Source organism: Equus caballus, chromosome 22 (assembly GCF_041296265.1).
Source record: "Equus caballus isolate H_3958 breed thoroughbred chromosome 22, TB-T2T, whole genome shotgun sequence".
Lineage (NCBI taxonomy): Eukaryota > Metazoa > Chordata > Mammalia > Perissodactyla > Equidae > Equus > Equus caballus.
The window spans coordinates 13,820,485-13,846,326 of record NC_091705.1 but is presented as its reverse complement, the minus strand read 5'-3'; the positions used below and the strand labels follow the sequence as shown (position 1 = coordinate 13,846,326).

The 25,842-nt window shown below is 41.1% G+C and overlaps 1 long non-coding RNA gene across 2 annotated transcripts; it reads left to right on the top strand.

Moving 5' to 3' along the window:
- Positions 1 to 1,240: 1,240 nt before the first annotated feature.
- LOC138920004 (uncharacterized) lies at positions 1,241 to 22,958 on the top strand. Of its 2 annotated transcripts, XR_011430592.1 has the most exons (4): positions 1,609 to 1,723; positions 8,163 to 8,279; positions 15,240 to 15,386; positions 21,668 to 22,958. It is a non-coding gene; the product is annotated as an uncharacterized lncRNA (long non-coding RNA). The 2 variants fall into 2 exon arrangements; XR_011430593.1 differs by lacking the exons at positions 8,163 to 8,279; positions 15,240 to 15,386 and having other exon boundaries at positions 1,241 to 1,723.
- The last annotated feature ends 2,884 nt before the right edge of the window (positions 22,959 to 25,842 follow it).

Here is a 25,842-nt window from a genome sequence, read left to right as displayed (position 1 = left end):
TGAAAACACATTCTCAGAGATCCAGCAAATTTAGCAAATAATTAAAAAAAAAAATCTTTCCCTCTTTGCTTTGTAGGGAACTGCCAATAAGTAGCTATGTTTAGTGGTGCAAAAGTGGTGATTTTCTGCCACTTCCTCCAAAATGGGTCTTCAGCCTCACCCAGCATCTTAGCTGTGAGCAGTAGTAATCACATGACTTGTGTCCCAATTTCCTTCACCAATTGGAGTTTGATGATGGGTTTAGCTGTCTGCCATCTTTTTTCCTGGTTCAGTACGTCCTCTTTTCCTGCTGGCCCCATGGCAGTGGCTGTTGCCAAAGCAAACAATGACAGAATATAAGAAAAAGGAATGAGCTGTTGGCATATTTATTGCTTCAATTTTGCCAGTGGACTGAAGGGTGTAAAAATGAAAGAGATGCTGTTGTGGCTTTGTGCGTCATGCTTTGCTTTGAGGCTGTTATTTGGTAAAAAGTAATCTTCCAGAGTAGTGACTTCTTTTGTACACATGTAGCACATATGCAATGCACGCCTGGCTCTTCCCAAGCTGAGAAAATTGCCATGCCTCTAGGAAAGAAAAAGAAGCGTGGAATATTCCTTCTCTCCCTCTGACCTTCTGACTCTCAGCTGGGCAATTGCAAGGATGTAATTCCATTGACAAAATTCATAGTTTCAGTCCTGCATGTGAAATGAATTTCAGATAAACTGGAGATTGTCTGCAACTGTGATACTGAATTAGACTGGACTGGGAGAAACCGTCTGTGGTGGGTGGTTGTTTTTCTGGGATTGACTTTAATTAATTAATCTGTCTTCTTTACACCCGCACACTGGAAAGGCTCTTGAAGGTGGCATTTCCCCCCGCTGCTCAAAGGGAATGAAGGTGACAGTTGAGTTTATTCTCAGCATTGTTAAATTGGTTGATATTGGGGCCTTTCCAAAGAAACCACTAAAGCTATCATAGAAAATGAAGGGTAACACATTTGAGAAGGATTCTGGAACATTTGGCTCTTGTAGTGCCTGCATAATGTTTGGCAAAAAAAAAAAAAAAAAAAAAAAAAGGATGAATTCATTATCTCCAAATAGTGGAAAATATTATAAATGGCAGTAAATGAAGTAAATGGGAGTTTCCACTGTAATGTACAATTCTTTAAGCCAGCCACCCAGAAAGAACATAGCTTGGTTTGCTGGGTGGGGAGTCTGAGCTGAAACGCAGGAGACTGTTCTCGGGCTCCAAGCAGTGTTTGGGAATAAGGCATTCCTTCTGCTGCTGTGGATCTTCTGATTTGTTGCCACCTGGGCTGTGCGTGTCTTGCAGCCTGTTGAAATGAACCCGAATGGAACTCTTCAACTTAGATCTGACCTTAGGGTGTTGCTTTCCTGCCTGACTCAGCCTCCAGGGGAAAAGAAAATAAGAGACTAACCTCTCCTTTTGTGAGGAAATGGTCTCTCACTTTTGGATGGCTCTCCTGCTCTGGCTGCCTTGTCTGGCTTGCAGAACAAAAGCCGTGGCTGTGTCTCCTTGTCAATGGGATGCATCGCTCAGCGTGTCTGCTCAGGCCTGGGCTATGACGCTCCTCTGGACCTCACCCTCCTGTCCTGGGGCCTGAACCTGTGAGTTTACAGCTTTCCCACACAGGACCAGAAGGCCACATCCATCACCACCACCACCACCTCCCTCTCCTGCTATAAAAGATCCATGAACGGAATCCCCCACCTTCACCTAATGAGTGAGTTATCCACTTGCCCAGAGTGGAGGTGAGGTCCACCTGATGGATTCTCTTCTGTTATTCTGGCTAACAAAGCAGGTCATCTACAGCATAGCATCTTCTCTACCTTTCCTTAACTAATTTTAGTGATTTTTGAGATGGTGAAATACATGCAGGTAATTTAATTGTAGGTTCTTGGTACATTATTTGCTGTGGATTCCAGAAAATGGAGTAACTATGTCTATATTTATAAAATTTTAAAATAAACTTATCTCTAGGGCTTTATTTCCTACTTTTTATTCTGACTGTAAACTATCTTGTACTGAGCAAAAAACAGCCCTGCAGTTTGGTCTGTGAATTCTTGCTGGTCTATGGAAATTGAGGGGTACTGGTGCCAAATTCAATTCTACTATGTGCGAATTCCAAAAGAAATATGAGTCACAGCTTCAGACCTTAATAAGCATAAAATCTACTTGAAAAGACAGAATAAACACATATGGAACACCTGATATCTATTTCCTCCTATCTCATGTGTTTATGCATATGTACATGCTCACAAATGCATGCATTCACACACGTACATATATACACACACCTATACACATACAAACATACACACACATATAATTACTTATGCATAGATACACACATACATACATTCATATATTTCTATACACTTGTAGACAGACAGACATATACACCCACTCACACACACTCTCACACACATATATAAAGTCTCCGACCTCCGATGATTTGACTTACAACTTTTCGACTTTTTGATGGTATAAAAGCAATATGCATTCAGTAGAAATGGTACTTCAAATTTTGAATTTTGACCTTTTCCTGGGCTAGCGATGTGCAGTGTGATACCCGTGACTCTGGGAAGGTGCTGGGAGCCGCGGCTGCCAGTCATCCACACGACCACGAGGGTAAACAACACATACACTGACCACCGTTCTGTACCCAGACAACCGTTCTGTTTGTCACTTTCAGTACAGTATTCAGTCAATTACATGAGATATTCAACACTTTATTATAAAATGGGCTTTGTGTTAGATGATTTTGGCCAAGAAATCAGTAAGTGTGCTAAGCACATTTAGGGTAGGTTGAGCTAAGCTGTGATGTTCAATATGTTAGGTGTATTAGACGCATTTTTCTACTTAGGATATTTTTAACTTACAATGGGTTTATCGGGATGAAATCTCCATCATAAAGTTGATGAAGATCTATACTTTTTCTCTCACATGTATATACATGCACACACATACAAGCTCTCACATACATGTGCCCGCTTACACACATGTATACACATTCACACATATATACACATACACATATACACTCATACACTCTTTCACACATATACACACTCACATGGATACACACTCATATACATAGACATACACACTTGAATTTTGGTCAATTAATTACTTTAATAACTAGAACCCCTAGACCCATATTAATTAATGGTTGTACATCCTTATTTTAAAAATCATTTTGATGTAGACACTTGTAGAGTTTCACCAATAAGAATGGTGCTGACTTTTGTCTTGAAATATACATATTTTTATCATATTAAGGGACTTTCTTTCTGTTCTTACTTTACTAAGGGATTCTTTTTTCTTGTGAGAAATTTTAAAAATACCCAAAAGTACAATGAGTAATGACACACATTCACATACCCACCAATCAGAATTGAGGATAGGAAATATTTTGCCCTGTTTGCTTTGTCCTAATGTAAATGAAAGAAGTAAAGCTTTGCAGAGGAAGCTGACGTTTCCTTCGTCCTCCACATGCGGTTTGTTCCTCGTGCCCCAAACCCAGAGGAAAGTGTGAACTGAGATGTAGCTTTTTCACTCCATTTTAGTACACCTATATACATAAGTACGTCTCAATGAAAAATATTTAATGCTCATTTTCGTGTTTGGAAATCGATCACGCATGTCAAGGTGTGTTTCATCTGAAACTTTCTTTTCCACTTAACGTTTTGTGTGGAGCTCTAATTACATGATGAAATATAGTTACATTGTTTTAGCAGTTATATAGTATTCTAGTGCATGAATAAATCAAATATAAGTTATATGTTCTCCTATTGATATAATTTAGAGTTTTTTTCCTATTTCAAAGCACCTTACAATAGAAATAATTGGACTTGTCTGTTTATAAACCTATGCAAGAATTTCTCTCGGATGTATACCCAGGAGTGGAATTTCTCACTCACAGTGTGTAGGTTTTCAATTTTACTGGATACTGCCAAATTATTCTTGAAAATGATTTGACCAATTTAAACTCCCACCAGGAGTATATGAAAGTTCTGTTTCCCTACATCTTTGTCATCTTTTTCATAGTTGCAGACGGTTTAATGTTAGTCTATATAGGGATGTGAGGTGGTATTATTGTATTTTGTTCAATTTACAGGTCCTAAGGAGTTTTTTTTAGAAATGGAAGTAATTGTTGTTTTTATTCAATGCCTTTTCTGAATATATCGAGTTTTTTTAGCCATTTGCATTTTAAATTATGTTGACTGACTCCTCACAATTGAATTATCTTGTGATTCCCATAGGTCATGATTTGTTATTCATTTAATGCATTGCCAACTTGCATTTATTAATATGTAATTTATGAGTTTTTTTACATCAATATATATAAATAAGTTTGTTCTATAATTTTTTTCCTAAGCTGTTTTTCTCACATTTTGGTTCAGTTTTACGCTCTGTTCATAAGAAAATTAGGAAGTCTCCTTTCTTTAGACTCTGGAACATGTTATATACAGGGAAAAATCTCTTTGTTTTCAGAAAGCTCTTTTGAAAAATTCACCCTTGAAACCAGCTGATCCTGGTGCCTTTTGGGATTTTAGATAAGGTAGGGGCTTAGGGAAGAAATGGAGGTAACTCTTTATAAAAGTTCATAGTTTCTTCCTTGGCTATTCATGTTAGATTTTTCTGTCTCAAATTATTTCAACTTTGCTATTTTTTTTGCCTAGGAAGTTAGCTAGTTTTCCCAGGTTTCAAAATAATTCACTTATATTGAAAATCAGATATCTTAGTGATCTTCCAGAAAATATAAAGAACTATTACAACTCAATAATAAGAAGACAACTCAACTAAAAAATGAGCAAAGGATCTGAATAAACATTTCTCCAAAGATTCCAAAGAAGGTACATGAATGTCCAATAAATGCATGGAAAGATGCTCAAAATCATTAGTCAGTGGGTAAATGCACATCAAAACTACAAGGAGATACAATTTTACACCACTAGGATGGCTATAATCAAAAGGACAGACAATAACAACTGTTGGCTGAGATTTAGAAACGTGGGAACACTTTTCATGGCTAGTAGGAATGTGAAATGGTGCAGCTACTTTAGGAAACAGCCTGCCAGTTCCTCAAAAAGGTAAAAGTTGAATTACCATATGACCCAGCAATTCCACTCTTAGGTATATACCCAAGAGAATTAAAAACATATGTTTAAACAAAAACTTGTTCACAAATGTTTATAGAAGCATTCTTCAGAATAAGCAAAAAATGGAAACAACCCAAGTGTCTATCTGCAAATGAATGGGTGAACAAAGTGTGGTATGTCTGTTCAATGGAATATTATTCAGCCATAAATTGAATGAAGTACTGATTCATGCTACAAACATGGATGAATCTTGAAAACCTTATGCTAGGTGAAAGAAGCAAGACACAAAAGGCCATATTTTAAATGATTCCATTTATATCAAATGTCCAGAATAGGCAAATTGATAGAGTCAGAAAGTAGGGTAGTGGTTGCCAGGGGCTGACGGAGGAGAAATTGGGAGCAACTGCTAATGGGTATGGGATTTCTTTTTGGGGTGATGGAAATATTCTGGAATTGGACAAAGGTGATGGCTGCACATTTCTGCAAATAAACTAGAAATAATTGAACTGTACACTTTAAAGTGGTGAAGTTTGTGGTATGTAAATTATATCTCAATAAAAATATATTAGTTTATTAAGAACATAGAATCTTAGAATTGGAAGGGATTTTAGAGGTCATCAGTTTCAAACTCAATTTAATATGGATGATCAGGGATCTCTGGTTGAGGTCTTTACTTCTCTCAAGTGAAATTTAAAACTATTCAAGGGAGATGGCTCAATTTTTGACTGGCTGTAATGCCTAGAGAAAGTTCTTTTTTATTGACTTGATATCTTCCTTAAATGATCTCCCACTGATTTTTGCTGTGGCGTAATGAGAAAAAGAGGAAATCTCTCTGCCACACAATCCGCCTTCACATGTTTGAAGATGGACACCATGTCCCTTCTGTGTCTCTCTTTCCCAAAAGTGTGATCTGGGAATAGTGGCTTTGCCAGAGGTTCCATTTTGCACTTGGCTTTTTTGTGTGTTTAGTTTTTCTAAAACTATTGCAGATATTATATTTGTTATATAATAGGAAGAAAAAGATATTGACACAATATGCCTTCCCAAACTGAGAATGACTTGATTGGGGGATGTGACAGTGGTTCTGTTTATTTACTTGTTGCAGGTCTAATTTTGGGCAAGATTGTAAGGATTACGACAATGTCAGCTCACCCATGCTCCCAGCCCTGTCCTTGCCCCCAACCTTGCCAATTGAGGGCCCTCTTTCATGCTTTCTTACAGAGTTATGCTTGCTTAGCTGGATTCATTCCTCAGTTGAAGGCCCAGGGAGGCAGAAATGGAAGGCTCAACCCCTACCCTCAGTTAACTCAGGATTGATGCCCTCCAAAAATACCAATTTTCTTTAATGGCTTCTAATTTTGCAAGAGTAGCAAAGAGTAGAAGAGAAGTCCTCTTCTCAAGAAGAGGCTAGGATGCATAGAAACACAGGTAAGAGAGAGCTTAAAAAAATCCACTCGTCCTGTGCTGGAGTGAATGTGGTTAGAATCAGGGAGGAGAATGCCTGCTTCTTCTCCTTGTCCCAAACATGATCCTTGGATAAAGCTGTCAGATACAGAACACTGGGCAGATGGGCCCTAAGTCTGACCCAGTGCCTCTGAAGTTAGGATTCTATCCTGCCCATGACTGATCCGTGATTGATAGAATAACCTAATGGTTAAATGCAAACTCTGCAACTGAAAGCCTGGGTTTGAATCCTACATCTATGTCTTATTTTCCTCATCTATGGAATGCGGATGATAATGATTACAACTTTATAGGGTTGCTATGAGAATTAAAGCTCACACACACACATATGTATACATACACAAATATATATAAATCACACATATACATTCACATCCAGAAAGAGAGCAAGAGATAGAGAGAAGAGAGAATATTTAAAGTAGCTTCTGGCACACAGTGTGTGCCATATAAATCTATCTAAATGTTAGCTATTTCACTGCTACTGTTGTTGTTCCGGGTAGCATTTAGGCCTAAATCTTTTAATCCAGTGTTTATTTTACACTTACAGCACATCTCAATTTGGATGCTAAATTTGCATTAGTTGAAAAGTTTAAGAATGGAAAAAGTAAATTCATGTGCCTAAATTGTTCTGGAATGAGCCCGACTTTCTACAGCTCATTTTTCACTTGCACCTTTTAACTGATCGTTGCTTTGGTTCCATCGATACTTGGAGAGGCTGTTCATTCCCTGCTTAAGCCACCCGTGGCTTCTGCTGACTTAGATTTGCTGTCTTTATAATTTCTCTTCCAGCTTTTCACTACAAAGAGGTCACATCACAAAGCTGAATAGGGCGTGGTTCAATGAGGCAGCTATAAAACCTCAAAACCTCCCTAATCTATGGGGCAGTTCCAGAAGACTTTGGTTGTCTCCAACCCCCTCTGCATACAGGGCTGCTAGAGCTTCATTTTCATCTCTCTATTCCATGGCCTTGTAAGTGGGACTCTGTTTACCCTCTCTTCCTTGAGGCTGGCAGCTCCAGGGGAGCATATTGGAATGTCTCTTCTCTGCTTAACTGTGTTGGGTGTGCTTTGCATTCTCAACCATGCCCAAGGGAGTCATCCATTCATTCATTTGCTCATTCATTAATTTGGAAAGTCTTTATTGAGAGCTGACTGCACGCTGCACTTTGCAGGGGATGGATGCAAGTGTGAGCTAGACAGACATTGGCCCTGCCCTCCTGGAGTGGGTACCAATACCATCTGGGATTGAAGGTGGTATGGACTTTGCAGTGTCAAGAATAACTCCCAGATTTTTTCCAGTGTAATCTGATGAATGAAGGTATTCAGGCAAGAGGAGAAAGAGATTGGTGGTGGGGTGGGGAAGAAAAGATGATGTTTAATTTTGGATATGTTAGTTTGAGGGACTTGTGAAAGACCCAAAGGGAGATGTGGCATGGTTCTAGAGCAGTGCTGTCTGATATAAATATAATGCAAGCCACTTAGGCAATTTTAAGTGCTCTAGTAGCCACAGGAAAACAACTAAAAAGAAACAGGTGAAATTTGTTTTATTATTATTTTTATTTAACCAAATATATCCAAAATATTATCATTTCAGCATGTAGGAAATCCTGCCATTTGCGACGACGTGAATGGACTTTGAAGGCATTATGCTGAAAGAAGTAAGCCAGACAGAGAAAGACAAATACTGCATTAGGTCAAACACACAGGCACAGTGAGTTGAAAAGTAAAAAAGTGGTTGCCAGGGGCTGGAGATGGGGGCGGGGAGGGGATGGAATAGGGAGAGGTTGGTAAAAGGGTACAAACTTTCAGATATAAGATGAATAAGGCCTGAGGATCTAACGTACAACATGGTAGCTATAGTTGATCACACTGTATTGTATAATTGAAATCTGCTAAGAGAATAGCACTTAAATGTTCTCATATACACACACGTAAAAAGGTAAATATGTGAGGTGATGGCTGTCATAATGAATTAGATGCTGGGAATCCTTTCACAATGTATATGTGTATCAGATCACCACGATGCACACTTTAACAATTTTATGAATCATACCTCAGTAAAGCTGAAAAAAATCATTAATAAAAACTTGAGGGGCCAGCCCGGTGGCGCAGCGGTTAAGTTCACAGTTCTGCTTCTCGGCGGCCCAGGGTTCGCCAGTTCTGAGCCTGGGTGCGGACATGGCACCGCTTGGCAAGCCATGCTGTGGTAGGCATCCCACGTATAAAGTAGAGGAAGATGGGCACAGATGTTAGCTCAGGGCCAGCCTTCCTCAGAAAAAAGAGGAGGATTGGCAGTAGTTAGCTCAGGGCTAATCTCACCCCCCCAAAAAAACTTGACACTTTTTTCATGCTAAATCTTCTAAATCAAGTGTTTATTTTTACACTTACAGTCACCTCAATTTGGACGCTAAATTTTCATTTATAGTTGACAACATAGATTCACATGTCTAAATTGTTCCAAACATAATTGCAAGTCCAATAACGGAATTGAGTATCATTTTTAAAAAGTCTAAATAAATTAAAATTGAATGAAATTTTAAATATTCAGTTACTTAGTTGTACTAGCTGTATTTCAAGAGCTTAATAGCTGTAGATGGCTAGTGGCTACTGCATGCCAAGTGCAGTTCTAGAGAGATCTGGGCTGAAGATTCTTCAGACTACACATGGGGTTTGACACCAAGAGAATGAGTGAGATCACCCAGGAAGAATATGTAGAAGGAGAAGAGATGCTGGACAATCTCCACGGGCCTGCCTCCTCGTGCGACTTCTGAAACTTCAGTCTCTGCTTAGAATGGTTCATTATCTTAGGTTTGGGCATATGACGAAGATCCTAGGCCATGTTTGAAAACAAGGCTATGGAGATTGTCACTGAGATGTGGGTATTTGCCCTGTACTTTTTGCTTGAGTACTAGAGTATGGAGGTATCTGCTGAGCCTTCCTGTTTGCTGAGCCTTCCCAATTCTTTGGAGATTTGGGTTAACTTGGCACAAACCCCATGTCATGGCCTGCAAAGGCCAATGCTCTCCTGAGATTCCTTCAGCCCCACCATGTCCTCTAGCCCACAGGGTGGGTGTGGTCTCTGTAAAACCTCAAGTCAGCTCGTCTGGAAACCCCAACCCTTCAGTGCTTTCTACAAAAACTCCTCTCATACCAGGCATTGTTGAATCTGGCACCATACTGAAGGTTGGGTTCAATGACGAGTGGACAGCTGTTAATGACCTCTCTGGCTTCTCTCTGCCCTCTAGCTGCTCCTTTCTTTTGTATTGCTCTCTTCCTCCTCCCTCAAGGGCAAACACATTGTCTGGTTTCCCCACAGTAGTTCAATAGCTTAAACTGGTTCTTGGTGTCTTTCCATAAATCCTTAATATCTTGTCAGACTTCTTCATCCAAACAAATACAGTAGCCTCCTTAAGAAGAATTTAGGTGAGTAAAATTATCCCCACCTCGTGACAACTGCTTTCTGCACTGGATCTTGAATGCTTCATCTCATCCTGTGTCATGGCTCATCTTTCTGCCCCCTACAGAGCCTGCTCACAGAAAGTGGTCAGTTTATATTCGTTGAATGACTGCCCCTGTTTCCTACTTCCCATAAAACCTCTCTTTCAGAGGAGAGTTGAACTAATTGCTCCTTTACCCATTTCATCCAGGCCACAGACAAAACCACAGCTCATTTGGTGGCTGAAGCTTACTGAAAGCTTCCTTTCCTCTTGATGCAGCCAGTTTATTTAATCACATGGCAGGGTTGGCCTGAGGGTAGCGATGGGCAAGGGTTGTTGGAACAGTGACTGTTTATGGTTGAGGAATGAGGGCCTTGCCTTCAAGATTTAGCATGCTGTGGCCCAGGAAATTGAACCTCTGAATCTACAGACTTGCAATGAGCACAGTCACGATGGGAGTATTGACTACATTCAAGCATCATCAAGAAACAAAAAAAATAATTTGGGTATTTTGGATGCCTACTGATGGCTGCAAAAGGGAATAAGAATTTGTGTAGACTTAAAGGGTAATAATTAGAGAAATGCCACTGGCCTTTTATGCGTATCATATAAGCAAAGCAAGATGACAACTTGAGTTGCCAAAGAATTATTTTGTCCATTTTGTTTCATTCAACAGGCATCTTGTAGGCTAGCATTTACTGAGTGATTAACATGTATCAGACACTATTCCAAGTACTTTACTTGCATTAACTCATTTAACCCTCCCAATAACCCTATTAATCTGGCATTGTAAGAAGTTAACTTTCTCAAACTTACATAGTTAGTAAATGGTGGAGTCAGAATTTGAACCAGGATGTCTGATTCCAGAATCTTTTGACTTTACCACTATATAGGTTAACAAGACTGGGTCCGTTCTCTCAAGAACTTTACGTTCTAGTAGGTTAGACAGCCAATAAACATGTAAGTAAACATGAAATAAATATTATTTTGGATAGTGAAAAATGATATTATAGGATAATGAGACTAAGTGGGAGAGCAGCATGGCCACTTTAGCTAGATGGTCAGGCATGGCCACTCAGAAAAGATGACATTTGAACTGAGATACAAATGATATGAGAAGCTAGACACATGAAGATCTGGATGGAGAGTGTTTCAGGCAGAAGGAATAGCTAAAACAAGTTCTTTACAGGAGTCTAGTATAACTGTTGGTGCTCTGCGTAGGTCCCCTTCCCTGGGCCAAGGAACCCATGCCCTAGCTGCTGGGAGTGTTGGCTGCTATCTGCTCATAACTGCAATTACCCTCAGCTGGAGAAGAATGCCTGAGATTACGTCCTCCCTTGGGGATGGACCACAGCTAATGGCTGATCGATAGGGTGGTACGAGATGCCAGCCCCTTTGCTCAAGTGGGGCTATGAGATTGTCAGGCTGAGCCTAGTCTCCGGTGGAGATCACATCTTTGATTCCCTCCCTCTCATCCTATGTTCTGCTTCCCTCATTTTCTCAGTTTTGTCTTGAGATCCTCCCTCAGTAAACCATACACTTAAGAATCCCCATCTCAGGCTCTGCTACTAGGAAACCCAACCTAAGACAATGGGAAAGAGCATGTGTCATGCGAGGACAGCAAGGGAGGCCAGTGTGGATGAAGCATAGTGAGCAAAGAGAGAGTGCCAGGGCATGAGGGTGCAGATGGCAGAAGGGGACAGCTGAAGGAAAATTATGCAGGCTAGGTGAGAAGCTTAGATTTCATTCAAAGGGCAATGGGAAGCCTTCAGAAGGTAATTTAAATATTTAAATCCTCTTAAATGAACTATGGGTGGTATGAGGCAGAGAGCCTAGTTGACCATCAGTTGTAATATTTAAGTCAATATTCAATTCAAGGCACGACCTTTTTAGTTCAAGGCACTATCTTTGTGCCTTGAACTAAAAAGGTAGTGTTGAAGGAGGGGACCAGAGGCTGGATTTAGTAGACATCCTAGAAGTAGACTTAGGGCTTCCTGTTCAATTGAATATGGTAGACTTAAGAAATCTAGGTTTAGTATTTAGGCAAATGGCTAAGTGTGGTGGAAAAACAGTACTTGCTTTATCTTAAGCCCTGAAAATTTCACAAATGGGTTGTCTGCTCTTAATTCCATCTTACTCATTGGTGGATGAACCTGAAAGCTGACACGGTTTTGAATTAAAAATGATACAAAATGGTAGTTAGGGCAAAGTAATGAAATCGCTTAATTGTGTTTCTCTCCATGCAGTCTTCCCTATAATTGTTCACACCTAAGGGTGTTTGCTCTTTCTTGTTCTATTTCTTTAACAGCTGTGGTATGGCTTTGATCAGATACTGTTTTTAAGCCGGGAGAAGGCAATTCCATAACTCCCTGCTTTCTTCTGGACAGGCCACCGTGTACATGGCTTACTGCCACAGCAATGGCCTTGATTAACCAAGGCCAAGGAGCCATGCAGCACCAGGGAGGGCAGAACTCCATTTCCCTCTTGCTCTCAATTCCAAGCGGATGTGAGTGGGAAAGAAAGCGTGAAGTGACTGAGAATGATTACCTTTCCCTTCAGAGAGCCTCTTGGAATATGGAATAGATTAAGATACTCAGAAGCTGTGAACGCCGCAGATCATGCTGAGAGGGGTGGTGAACATCCCCAGGGCCCAGGCCTCCCTGATTTCAGGGTGAGGCCTGGAATTAGCGGGAGGCCCTGGATGGGGAGTCCAGGCTCCTGGTGGAGGAAGGGCATTTTTCTTCACTCTCCTTTGTTCAAAAGAGATACTTTTTTTCCCCTCTAGTGGGAGTGGAAGGTGGGACACAAGCATAGCCAAAAATTTATTAACTCTTCTTAACTTTTCTAACTCAGTGAGGGAAATGTTAACATCAGTGTCTTTCAGGAGACCATTGCTCACAGAGCTCCTTGGGATTTGGGGATGTTGTGATTGGGAAAGCAGATCCAGGTACTTACACTAAAAAAACAAGTGAGTCTTGATCGCAGAGAGATGCTTAACAGACCCACAAATAATCGGAGGGACAGAGTCCACATGAGCCATTTAATTTATGGAAGTAAAGCATTTACAGTTTGAACAATAAGTGGAAAAGAGGTCACAGCTTTTCTTGATCCACTGTGCCCAAGCTAGACGCCCACATCACTTCCTGCTTCATGCAATGCCATTGTGCCTTGACTTGAAGCCAAAATAAGTACTTCAGTTTCTATCTCTAGGTGTACAAGCAATATTTGTCTAATTTTTTGGTGATGTCTCTATCTGTTATCAGTGTCTTGCACAGTGTAAACTTTGCGAGGACCAAGAGGCAACATTCAGTGCCAAACACAGAAGTATGTGCAACTTTGCTTCTTTGGGTCAGGATCTGTCATTGTCCTCTACTTCACACTCTTCCCCTAGCCATAAAAATCTTCTTTTGCAGTCAATAGACTGCAGGTCTATTGAGATTCAGTCTGACACCAGTTCCTGCCCCCAGAAAGAATCATACAAAAAGCTTCCTGGAAGTTATGCAAAATGGCTCCTTGGGTCACATGAGTTCCGTTTTAGTTAACTACGGCTTGAGGAGCCAGTGGGATAGCTTCCTTAGAAGGTTGTCAGGCAGGTTGGCTGGGGGTGTTTAGCAGGTGTCAGAGATGTGATCTGGAATTTAGGAGTGGATCAGAAGTAGGGGTATACCTTTGGGAAACATACAATGAAGATGGGAGCCAATGAGAATCATCATGGGATAAAGATAGGCAGTGCAATGAGCAGGGAACAGGCTGAGGCTGCTATGTTGCAGAATTATCTACATTAAGTGACGGACAAAGAATAGGGAAAAAACAGTGAAGGGCACTTCAAATGGGCAGTAGGAAAATTTGGAAAGAAATCAACATCACAGCAGCCAAAGAAGAGGAGGATTCATCTTGAGAGGCAAGAGTGCTGCTCGGAATGCAAGCAGGGTGGGCAGCAAACCAAGGCCTTTCATTTTGCTTGACTTTGAGAAGACAATGTCAAAAGACAGAGAAAGGAAGAGCCAAGATTCATGAGACTGAAGAATGAACTCCCATTTATCTGGTCCCTTCTAAATTTTGTGCTGGATGGTGTTCAGACAATACCTTGTTTTATTGAGGGATAAAGAGAGAAGAGGAAGCAGAAGACTAGGAGAGAGACTGGAAGAAAAAGGAAGACTAGGGATTGGAGAGGAGATCAAGGGTGGTGTTATCAGTGTTTGTGTGTTGATTTCCTTTTGGATGAGAAGATTTGAGCATCTGTTGGGGAATTGGACAAAGAGTCAGTGGAGGGGGGGAAAACAGAGACCATAGTCATGAGATGCAGGCACCCAAAGAAGAAGAGGCAGGTGAAGGGGTTAACCTGTCCATGTGGCAGGGAAAGTTTCTTCCAAGATGGGCGGGAAGGAAGAAAGTTTGGGTGATGATCCAAAGAAAACTTAAGGAGTTCTGGAGGAAACTTGTGGGAGTTCTCATCAGATGTTCTCAATTTTCCCAGGGAAGTAGGTGGAGAGGTCATCTTTGAGAGTGAAGGGGCAGGGGAGGAAACAGACCTGGAGGAGAATGGAGGCACTGGGAAGGCTGCGGTGTGAATTCCCTGACAGGGGGCACACTGTGGGTGATATAACGGGTTGCAGCGAGGCACCAGCCCAGCTACCAAGGCCCGCCTTCTCTGTTTACTCTGCCCCAGCCCCCTTCAGCTCTGATGCTGACAAGGGCCAGGGGAGTCTTTCCATGCTCAGAGATTTATTGAAAGGAGGAGAGAGAGTATAGGGAAAAAAACTCTAAATTGCTTTTTAACAGCTAGAGAAGACTTTACAGAGAAGGAGAGTGTTCAGAAGGGCTTGATCTGAGAACACAGAGAAATTTGGAGAAATAGTAAGGGATCAGATGGGCCTCTCTGGAAACACATCCTTTAGTTTTGGGGAGGGAAGGGGAGAAGTAATTATCATTTAGGGGATTACCCAGATTCCTCTCTCTGCTTCATTGTAGCACTGCCAGAAGTTGGTTTGTAATGCAGTTCAGCCACGTTCTCAATCTTACCTCTATCAACAATGGATTGGGGATTTTTCAGGCTGCATGTATTTTTCAGCCATCGGCACTATGACAGATGAAATATTTTCATAGCAATAAGTATATGTTTAATGCCGTCTCCAAGCCAGGGGTGAAAGTTTTATTTGAAGTTTTACTTTTAAATACATTTTTAGCTATGATCTTAACCTTCAATTTGTAGATACTTCCTTATTTTTTTCCAGTTTTGGTGGAGAATGTCTCAGTCTGGAAATCCAACTGACCTATCTTCCTGCAGTTACACATCGAAAGCTGTGATTTCCATAGATATTTGAATATGGATCTTTGCCTCTCAGGTTATCAACTTGAATCTACTGCAGAGAAGGCTCAAGGTAGCGTATTTAAAAATAACCAGTGATGTTTAGTCTGCTGATAACTGAACTAAAACTCTCAGGGCTGAATTCACAGGTGCCAGTGTGGAATGAGAATGTGGGAAAAATTATTAGCAATTTCAAGATGGCAACAGCAAAACATTAAACCAAATGTGGGGTCCTTCTAAGCATGAGGTGCTGCATGACTGCATGAATCACAGGTTCATGGTGCTGGTCCTGGGAATCAGCCAAGGCCAGTAACACAAGTTGCAGAAACCTCACCAGCTTTTCCCACCCCTTGCCTCTCACTACTGAGCTTTGGTTTCGGATATTTGGTCTAAACCACAAGCCACATTCTCCTTTAACTCCACCTCTTTGTGGAAAAGTGAAATCAGCCAAACACACCACTGTTATGATCTGCTGCCCTGTGACCATCCCAGGAGCCTGGACAGGGAGCTGGGAATAGGATGGTGTGGTGTACAGAGCTGGGCATGGGTCAACCTGGGAGCTATGTCCTGGTAAGGGATCACATGTTGCCTCCTAAGTAATTTAATTCTTCCCAAAAGTGACTTCTTAGAGAATTGCCTATGAGGTATCATCTTCTTGGTTCTTTGAAAACAAAAAGTTGGCAGCCTAAGCAAGCTGTTCAAGTTAGAACAGTCTTGCCAGCCGGAGCCCATTTTGCCATTGGGCACGAGCTTCCACCTGGAAGTAAGTATGTGTCCAATTTGTGATCTTATTCATGGTAGAAACCCCTCTCCCTTCTCTGTTTTCTGATGGAGGGTATTCTAAACCCTGATTATGAAGTTTTGCTTTCAATGATTAACAGCCTGATAAATCTCATCTAACTTAAAAGGTTTGGGGTGAGGGAAGAATTCTCCAGGTATTAAGGCATTTTAGTAGCTGCCAAGGGAAATCTATCAGGGATGTCCTATCAGAGGACAGTGAAGTGGCAGGGATTAGAGATTCAAGCAAGATCATGAGTTAGAAACCCTGAAGCCTGCTAAAAATTTGATGCAAACAATTATGCAAGTTCAGAGTAAGAAGTAGGTCAGAGTCCAAAAAAGAAAGATTTGGTGGGTGGGGCAGTCTAATCCCTGGAGGTTTAACAGAGAGATGGTGGAAGGTTCAGGCAAACAGCATCTGGGGGAGTGGTGGGAACCAGGAAGGCAAGACATGGAGGAGGACAGAGCCAAAGGGCCAGCCATATCAAAGCTCTGGTTACCAAGGCAACTTGTTCAACATTTTCTCCTATTTCTAGTAAGGTATGTAGAGTCCAGTTGCCAAGCAGAGGTGGCCACCATTGGCTGAAGTGGGCATGATGGGAGTGGATAAAGAGGAGGTTCTGTAGAAAAGAGTGTAAAACACATAACTATGCAGTTCTCATGTTCTCAAAAGGAAATCTATGCTTTTCTATTTTTGTTTTGCTAAATAAGCTCTTCAAGGGCAAAGACCATTGATTCCATTCTTGTTCTTCTATTCTATACCATTATTGCGCCCTTTTTCCCCCACCCCTTGTATTATTATTGAGGCATAATTTGGATACTGTAAAATACACCAATTTGAAGGCTATAGCTTGATGAATTTCTATGTATGTATATATCGGTGTAACCACCACCTGCATCAGGATAGGGAACATTTCTATTCTCTAGAAAGTTTGATTGGACTCCTTTCCTAGTCAATACCTAACCCTCTTAAACCAGAGGGAGCCACTGCTCTGACCTCTATCCCTATGGAGAAGTTTTGTCTTTCCTTGAACTTCATATACATGGAATCAGAGAGGATGTCCTCTTTTGTGTCTGGTTTATTCTGTTCATCATTATGTCTGGAGATTCACCCATGTTGTTGTGGGTAGTAATAGTCCCTTCTTCTGCATTGCTGAGTAGCATTACCTTGTTTGACCATAGCATGATTTGTTTATCCATTCTCCTGCTGGTGGGCATTTGGGTTGTTCCCATTATGGGGTATATGAATAAAGCTGCTATGAACTTTCTTGCATGTCTTTTGTGTGTGTGTGTGTGTGTGTGTGTGTGTACATATGCTGTCATTTATCTTGATGCCCTCTTTTTCAAAATATTTTTTTTGTTTGTTTGGCATCTAGGATATGACTCTTCCTACTTCACTGACATATCTTTCTTGATGTCCTCTGCTGTTTCCTCCTGACTTCCTCAATTTCTAAATGTTGGGCTCTCCTACTCTACCAGTGCAGATCTTGGCCCTTTTCCCCATCTAGACTCACTTTCTGGGTTATCTCATTCAGTCTTATGGTTTTAAATACCATCTATATTTTTATGATGTTCAAATTTATAATTCCAGTCCAGATCTTTCACTTAAACTCCAAATTGATATATTCAAATGTCTTTTCAACATCCCTACTTGGATATTTAATGGGTATCTCAAACTTTATAGGACAGAAACCAACTTTATTATCTAGCCCTCACAATCTGTTTTACCCTTGGTCTTTCCCATCTCAGTTGTAGTACCTCCATCCTTCCAGGTACTCAAAGTAGAAAAACTTGGAGCAATCATCAACTCCTCTTTTTTTTCTCCAACCTCACATCCAATTCACCAGACAATCTTATGGAAGCTACTTCAAAGTATGTCTTGGCTCTAACCATTTCTCATTACATCCATTGCCATCTCCCAAGCCTGATATCCCTACTTCAGCCTTTGTCCCTCTATAGTCTATTATTAACAAGGAAGGCAGAATGATCATTTTAAAAGCATAATCCAGACCATGACACTCATCTGCTCAGTATCCTCCCAGGCATCTCATCTCATCTTACTCATAGTCAATGTCAAATTCCTTACTATGGCTTATACTGTCCTACGTGTTCCCTCTCCTTTATGCCTTCTCTTCCTGATCTATCACCTTGCACACTCTGCTCCAACCACGTTGGTTTCCTTGGAATTCTATGAACAAGCCAAGCACATTTCCACCTCGGGAACTTTGCCCTTGCTGTTTCCTCTCCCAGGGATGGAACTCCCCCAGATACCTGCATAGCTTGCTCCTTTCCTTCCTCCAGGTGTCTAGCAAGTATTTTATGATGGAATATTCCTCTAAGAACCTTCTTTAAAGCAGTAACCCCTCCTCACAGCATGCCATATGGAAGAAGGTACCATAGGTTGACTTGTTGATTTGTTCGTATCCTGTTTCTTACAGAGAGTTCCTCAGAGAGAGTTACTCACTCCCTGTAAAAACAAGCAGTTTAAAGAAACGTACTTTTCTCTCAAATTAGGTTATAGTTTCAAAGAGATTACATTTTTTTAATCCTCCACTATGCTCAGCTCAGTGATGTCAATGCTGTTTGATAAGTATTTGTGAGTTTTCTTGAGTCATAGAAAAACTAATAGCTTAATCAAAACAGCTGTGGAGGGGCCGGCCCTGTGGCATAGTGGTTAAGTTTGCGCACTCCGCTTCGGCGGCCTGGGGTCCACAGGTTTGGATCCCAGGCGCAGACGTATGCACCATTTATGAGCCATGCTGTGGCAGCATCCCACATATAAAGTAGAGGACGATGGGCACAGACGTTAGTTCAGGGTCAATCTTCCTCAAAAAAAACAAACAAAAAATAGCTGTGGAGATGTGTTGAGGTTGCTAAAGGGACGGTGGTTTTTACCAGTTACACATCATATAATTTTGAACATGTGTGTTGCTGACCCTTTCTGAGTCTCAGTTCCCACATCTGTAAAGTAAGGATCATAATTTTTTGTATTTGCCTCAACGGTGAATTCAGCATGAATCAAATATTTAAAGCAGATTATCTGGCATTTGGGATTACAGGCATCTTTTCGGAGAGCCTTAATTTAGATGTGACATAGAAGCCTATATAAACTGTAAGACAGAGTATAAAATGTGATATTAAAATCTTAAGTTATTGAGTAATTGTAATCCTGGACATTTCTATCTGTGGATGTCTCTATTTACACATGGCTTTCTCCTCAGTCATTCCAATGTTCTATGTCTGAGTGCAATGTGGTTATTACATGAAGTCTCCACTTTTCTGGAACCTTCTGTTACATGCCTCTGGTCTTCACAAAATGATCATTAACTTCCAGGTGGCCTCCCATTCTGACTCCGGCAATGGGCCAATTTCTTGATTCTATCTCACAATGTAACTTCCAAAGTAAATGTCTATTAAGCCTTTGTGTAAACATTCCAGGCCTGTAGCAAAATCAACGGAACATAAATCACCCAATGAAAGGGGTGTAGGAGCATGTGTAAGTTTGAAAAATGAAATAATACAGTGCAGTTTCATTGTGGATCTCTGGCCTCAGTTACCTCAACTAAGACTTTCTCTGGTATACATCACAGTTCATCCTCAGAGGTGGTGGTTTTCAGGGACTCCAGGGGCTCTGCCCAAATATAGAGAAAATAAGCCCTCCGTATATAAAGAGGCAAAGATGCCTATTTCCAAATGGGCTTAACCAACCTTCTAAATAAAGCCAGATTCTACCATCTCCTCATCACTAACTGTGTCTTGTCCATGTTTAGTGGGTTTGGCTAGAAATCAAAGAGAGTGGTTGTGATAAGTTTCGTTGTTTTGCTTTGCTATTCCTTCTTTATTTAGAAATACATGGTGGATGAAAATTCTTGCTTTTATAACTTGATTTTGGATTTTTTTTCTTTGGAAAGAAGGATAATAAGATGAAACGAAAGCCCTGCCTAGAGGAGTGAAGGGGAGTGAAGGGCAGGTATCTGACAAAAGTGAGGGAACTTGGTTTGATTCCTGCCTTCAGGGGCTCAGGTGTGCATTGTGTCTTTCAAGTGTAAGCTTGTCAACTTGACAATAGTTGCTTCAAACTTTGCTTTTTCCAAAAATGTGACCCAGGAAGCATGTGTGGAGTTACTCCTGTGCAGAGGGGTCAACGCATTTGAAAATAGACATTTTTGAATAGGTTATCACATTTTCAGAGTAGAGCATCTCAGCTCAGAGAACGTTTTCTTTTCCACAGACCTAGCGGCGTCTAAAGCAATGTCATGGTGCTTTTTCTTATGCTTTTTATTTGACCAATTAAAATATATTGTCAACTTTACTCTTTCTTTCTCCCTGTTGGAAACCAATGTAGAAGAGAAGAGCTCACTGAAAGGAATTTCAATGGTATGTGGGGATGTCATAAAGTTTGATAGGCTTTGAATGAGTTACCAGGAAAGATCACACAGTATGCTTCTTGAGGAGGTAATTCAGGGTATGTTTTCCTTGGCTGGGCTCATTTGGCTTTGGTTCTGTCTGAAAGCCCAAGATGGTCAAAGAACTCTAAGACTTGCATTGTATCCCTGTAGTCACTGATGCCATTGCTCTGCTCATATCCTTTGGCCACACCAGAAAGTCACTTGCAGATGGCTCTAGTGCATGCTGATGGCTTCCTAAAACCTTAAGTCCAAATGCATCTGCTCCTGTAAGGCTGCTTCTCCTTTGCATGGGACAGGCTGGAAGTCTTCGCTGCGGGGTCAGCCCTCAACAACGAGGGATAGAGTTCGTGGGTAAATTCCCCAACTGCCTTCTCCCTCAGAGGGACAATTCTGAGGTGTGTGGTGTGTTCTGCACCATCACTTACAGGGTCCTAAGTGGGATTGTGCCCAGTTGCCCACAGTGGTAACCTCATGAACACATCCTAATGGCTTCCTTTCCTTCCATGATTCTACTGGTTCTTCACCTCCCATATAAGCTACTCGCACACAAATATTTGTCTCACGGTCTGCTTCTCAGGGCACCCAAACAAAGACAGTATCTGACCTTTTCACTTAAGGAATTGCTTAGGCCAGGCATGGAATCTACTGAGCCCTTATTTCCTCAGCTCTAATACTGGGATAATAATGATAATGATAACTTATTTAGCAGTCACTATGTACAAGACATCAAAAAAATTAACTCCAAGCTGTGTATATGATGACCATTCATACTTTGCTGATGACAAAGTAGAGGCATGGGGAGGAGCAGGAGATTTGTTCAGTGTCATGAAGCCAGTTTGAATTTCCAGCCGGAATTCAAGCTGAGGGGCCTGCAACTAGCACGCTAACTATGAAGCCATCCTGCCTATTCCTCTGAGAATCAAATAAAATAATGGACATGAGGGTTGCTCAAAAAAAAAAAGATAATTCTTTATAAACAAGAGGGATGATTGTAACTAAAACCTTTCTCACCTTATCCTTTTACAAATCCTATGTGTTGAGAGGATTTTTAGCAAAAGTAGAGGTTGGCTCCATGTTCACTCCAATCACCGAAAGCCACTTGTAAATGGGTTGAACTCAGTCTGAAAGGAAATTAGCTTCCATTTCCTAATTACTGTTTGTTTTTTAGAATGATCATGAAGACGTCCAGTGTCAAGATTAGGGAGGTTTCATTGCAGCGGATCGTGAGAGACACTGGGGCAGCAGATACATTGAGGTGCCCCTAAGAACTGCGTCAATGCTGAAGGGTAATCTTGCTGCAGAGAAGATTGCTTTGGGCGTGTGTTCCAGTGCAGGTGCCAAAAGTGCTAAGACTTGGAGAAAGGAGGGAAGAAAGTAGAGCTTCTTCCTCTGTATGCTTTGCTGCTTGGAAAAGAGACAGAAAAACAGCAGGAAATGCTCGTTTCTTCTCTTGGGATCTTTCAGCGACCTCCCACCTGAACAGGATGGTTAAACTTTGCTTTAGTAAGGGATGATTTGCTGGAAGATGAAACCCTTGTGGTGGAACGCAAGTCCAGTTCTTTGCAGCTCCTGAGCAGCTACTGGGTGCAGCATGGAGGAAAATGGCATGGAAAAGGTGTGGGGACAGGTATGGCTCCAGCCTCATGGCTGAAAGTTCCATGGAGGGTATCTCCAGCATGAGCAGTCAGGAATCAAAACTCTGAACAAAGCAGAAGCAAAGAGTCATTCTGCTTTTTCTTGACAGTCTTCCACTAGGCTGTTTGTAGAGAGGCATAAAGGCAGTCATGACTTCACAGGCAAATTGGAGGGGATCTGAGCTTCACTGGGTCCGGGGAAAACTGCCTAAGTGTTGCAAAGGCGCAGAGGTGGAGAAAAAAATTCAGGATCCTAAACCTTTCCTTGGCCCTCAATGTGTAAGTCGTGGGCACAGTCAACAATGGAGCTGACCTCGGTTCACTTGGTGTTTTCGTGAATTGTCTCTGGGCTTGGCACACTGCCGCTCTTCCAAGGCAGATGGGGGAATAAACACCATTAGCACGTTGATAAGTGTTTGTTTTCCTTGGGCATTAGGGCTAAGAAAAATAAAGTGGGGAGGGTAACAGGCCCTGGAGTAAGCCTTTAAAAGGTTTCCCCTTTTGATTTCTTTTATGATTGTCTATTTATAACAGCAACAATCACAACAGAGAGAAAAAGACTTCAATCACCCCTGGGACACATGTTGTCAAAATTACATTTAAGTACTTTTTGTTTATGAGCAAGAAGCATTATCTTTTATTATGTCTTAAACCAGCCAGGGGAAGTTGTGTGTATAAACCAAGGTGTTGCTGTGGCCTGTTGTCTTTTTTCACATCCCTGGAAAAGATCACCAAGAAGAAGGCTCCAGATAACTCTGTCTCCCGTGCCATTTGCATGAGAGGAAAGAGACCTTTCTGAATTCCATTAAAGATGATTCATTATTATTGGTGATACACATGTTGTGTTTTATTATTTGAACGCATAAATCATACATTGACAAGTAATTGTGTGTGCCACACTATCTTAGGCCCTGGGAGGACTAGAGAGGTACAAGACATTATTCTTCCCAAGAAAAGTCCAATTTAATTAGAGAGACAAGACGACTGCCTGTGCAACAGTTAGAGCCTACACAAAAGCATAGGATTAAGTAGTGAGTTGCAAATTACAGGCTACAAGTGCTGTGATTCTCTTAGTTGTGACACAAGAGGTATCGTGGAAGGGGCAAAGCTTGAGACAGGTCTTGAAGGACTGGTAGGATCTAAACACATCAAATAGGAGTGGAGAAATCATTCTGGGTTAGGAGCATGGCATGCACAAAAGCACCGAGGTGACAAGGCACATATATGTCTGAGACGCTTAGAGCATCCTGCTAGATAGGAGGGTTTGGGCAAATGAAGAGTGAGCAATGAGAGGAAAGAAAAGCGTGCCAGAGTGGGGAGATGGGACTTCTCTGTTCCCAAATCATGCATTCACCTTCCTCTCAGCTCTGTTACAAATCTACGTGAGTTCATTCTGTTTCATCCATTTGCTTACTGTCATTATTTTTTAAAGGAGTAATTTGTGAACATAGCGCTGTACTGGGGAACATGATCTGTCTTACTTTGAGTTTCCCCAGAGGCAGACCCTGATACAAGGGGTCCAGAGTGAGCAGTTTATTTGGGAGATGATCCTGAGGAACTCTAGTTAGGGGTTAGAAAAGTGAGACAGGGAGGTAAAGGAAGGGAATAAAGGGTATTTTATCAAGGTATGTGCTAATGTGGGCAGCTGGAGCTTAATTCCACTAGGAACAAGGGAACTCAGTGTAGAGTAGGCCTCAGACTGGTCCCGGGGTGAGGGAGTTGGGGGTATTTATCCACCAATTCCCTTCGATCATTAGTTAAGGACTGCTTTTGAGGGTATTAGCTCCCTAACACTCTTGTTCCACAAAAAAAGTCCACAAGCAGAAGTTGCAGGTGTTTGCAGTAAGCAATCTTGGTCCTAACCAAGACTGGAAGTTAAGACCCTCATGTCTTAGTCAGCTCAGGCCCCTATAAGAAATTACCATAAATTGTGTAGAGTGGCCTATAAACAACAGAAACTTATTTCTTATCATTATGGAGGCTGGAAGTCTGAGCTCAAGGTGCCATCATGGTCAGGTTCTGGGGAGGCCCTCTTCCTGGCTGCAGATTGCTGACTTCTCATTGCATCCTCCCGTGGTGGAAAGCAGAGAATGAACGAGCTCTCTGCAGTCCCTTTTATAGGGCACTAATCCTGTTAATGAGGGCTCCACCCCCATGACCTAATTACCTCCCAAAAGCTCCACCTTCAAATATCATCACATTGGGATTAGGGTTTCAACATACGGATTTTGGGAGGCCACAAACATTCAGTCCATTGCACTGTGCTTCAGATCTTCTAATGAAAGACAAAAGACAAATCACCCTAGGACATTACAAAAGTCCTTGGCTAGCCAGTGTTTACCTCTTCCTGTTTCTTTCCATGTGTTACTATGGTCTGGTCTCATGCAGAGCAGACTTTGGAAGGAAAATTGTACAGTTTGAGATATGAATGGAAGCATGAGGAAGCGTTTTAGTTACAATAGAACTCGGCCTGGGCTAGTTTACTTCTAGTCCAAGGATTTTCCAACACAGCTGTGAAGGAGATTAATAAATATGATAGTGGCTCAAATTTGAAGGAACCAGAGGAATGATTCTGGGTTGGGCCCTGGGTTTTCAGGGAGAATATGTGTCAGTGAACTGAGCTCACATTTCTGTTTTCAGAGGGAAACCAAGATGGCCTCATTAAAATTCAGCAAATAAAATATCCACCCAACATATGCAAACCCCCCTACCCCCAACACCTCCTTTCGCCTGTCCTCCATGACACATAGCATTTCCACAGGCTAGCTAGACAATATAAATTCAATCAGAGGTTTAACTTAGTAATTTATTTCTTCTGTCTATCTGCAGCAAGATTTTATGCCAGCTGGGTTATGATCCAGTGGGAGAGAGATCAATTAAAGGCAAACCACAGTAGAGAAAGCATTTAAGAACAACATTCTTTCTTCCTTACTAAATTTTAATTTTTAAAATTTGCTTTGGGTTTTGTTCAGTTAATAAAGAGAAGAAGAGAAATAAGAAAGGAAAACCAAACAACATTTTGTTTTTCCATATGCCTTTGTGGAATCCTGGAATTGGAAGAAATCTTAAAAGACCATTTTGATGGTCTTGACTTTCCATCAATATTTGTTGAGTTGAATTAAAGCTGTATTCCATATGGTGAATAGACGGAAGACATACAGAGAGATTCAAACTCCCTCAATAATCTGGCATTTGTCTGTCCATCCATCCAGCTATCCATCCATCCATCTTCTTACCACTAGGAAATTCTTTTATGTCAAATGTTATCAGTGCCAATTCTTTTTCAGTAAATGATGGGGAAAAATCTCTCTGCATTACAAGCATTAGTGTGAGTTAGATTCTTTATAGCATCTCTCTCTGATGAGGGTTCATGTCTGGGTGTCTGAGACTAGCTTTCCTCCCTGGATAATTTTAACTCCCCCCTTATAATCAAACTGGTACTTTTACTACAGGTAAGTTCATAGGTTTTTTAAGAAAAAATATTTTGACATGGTTGAACAATTATGGGAGTAGATACGAATGACCTGAAAGACATAAAAGGTGAATTAAAAAATGGAAAGACATTCATAGATAGGAAGAAAACATGATAAGGATGTCAATTCTCCTTTAATTAATCTATAAATTTTATGTGATTCCAATAATAACAAAAAGATTACTTTTTAAAAGTAGGCAGAATGATTCTAAAGTTTATGTAGAAAGATAAATGACG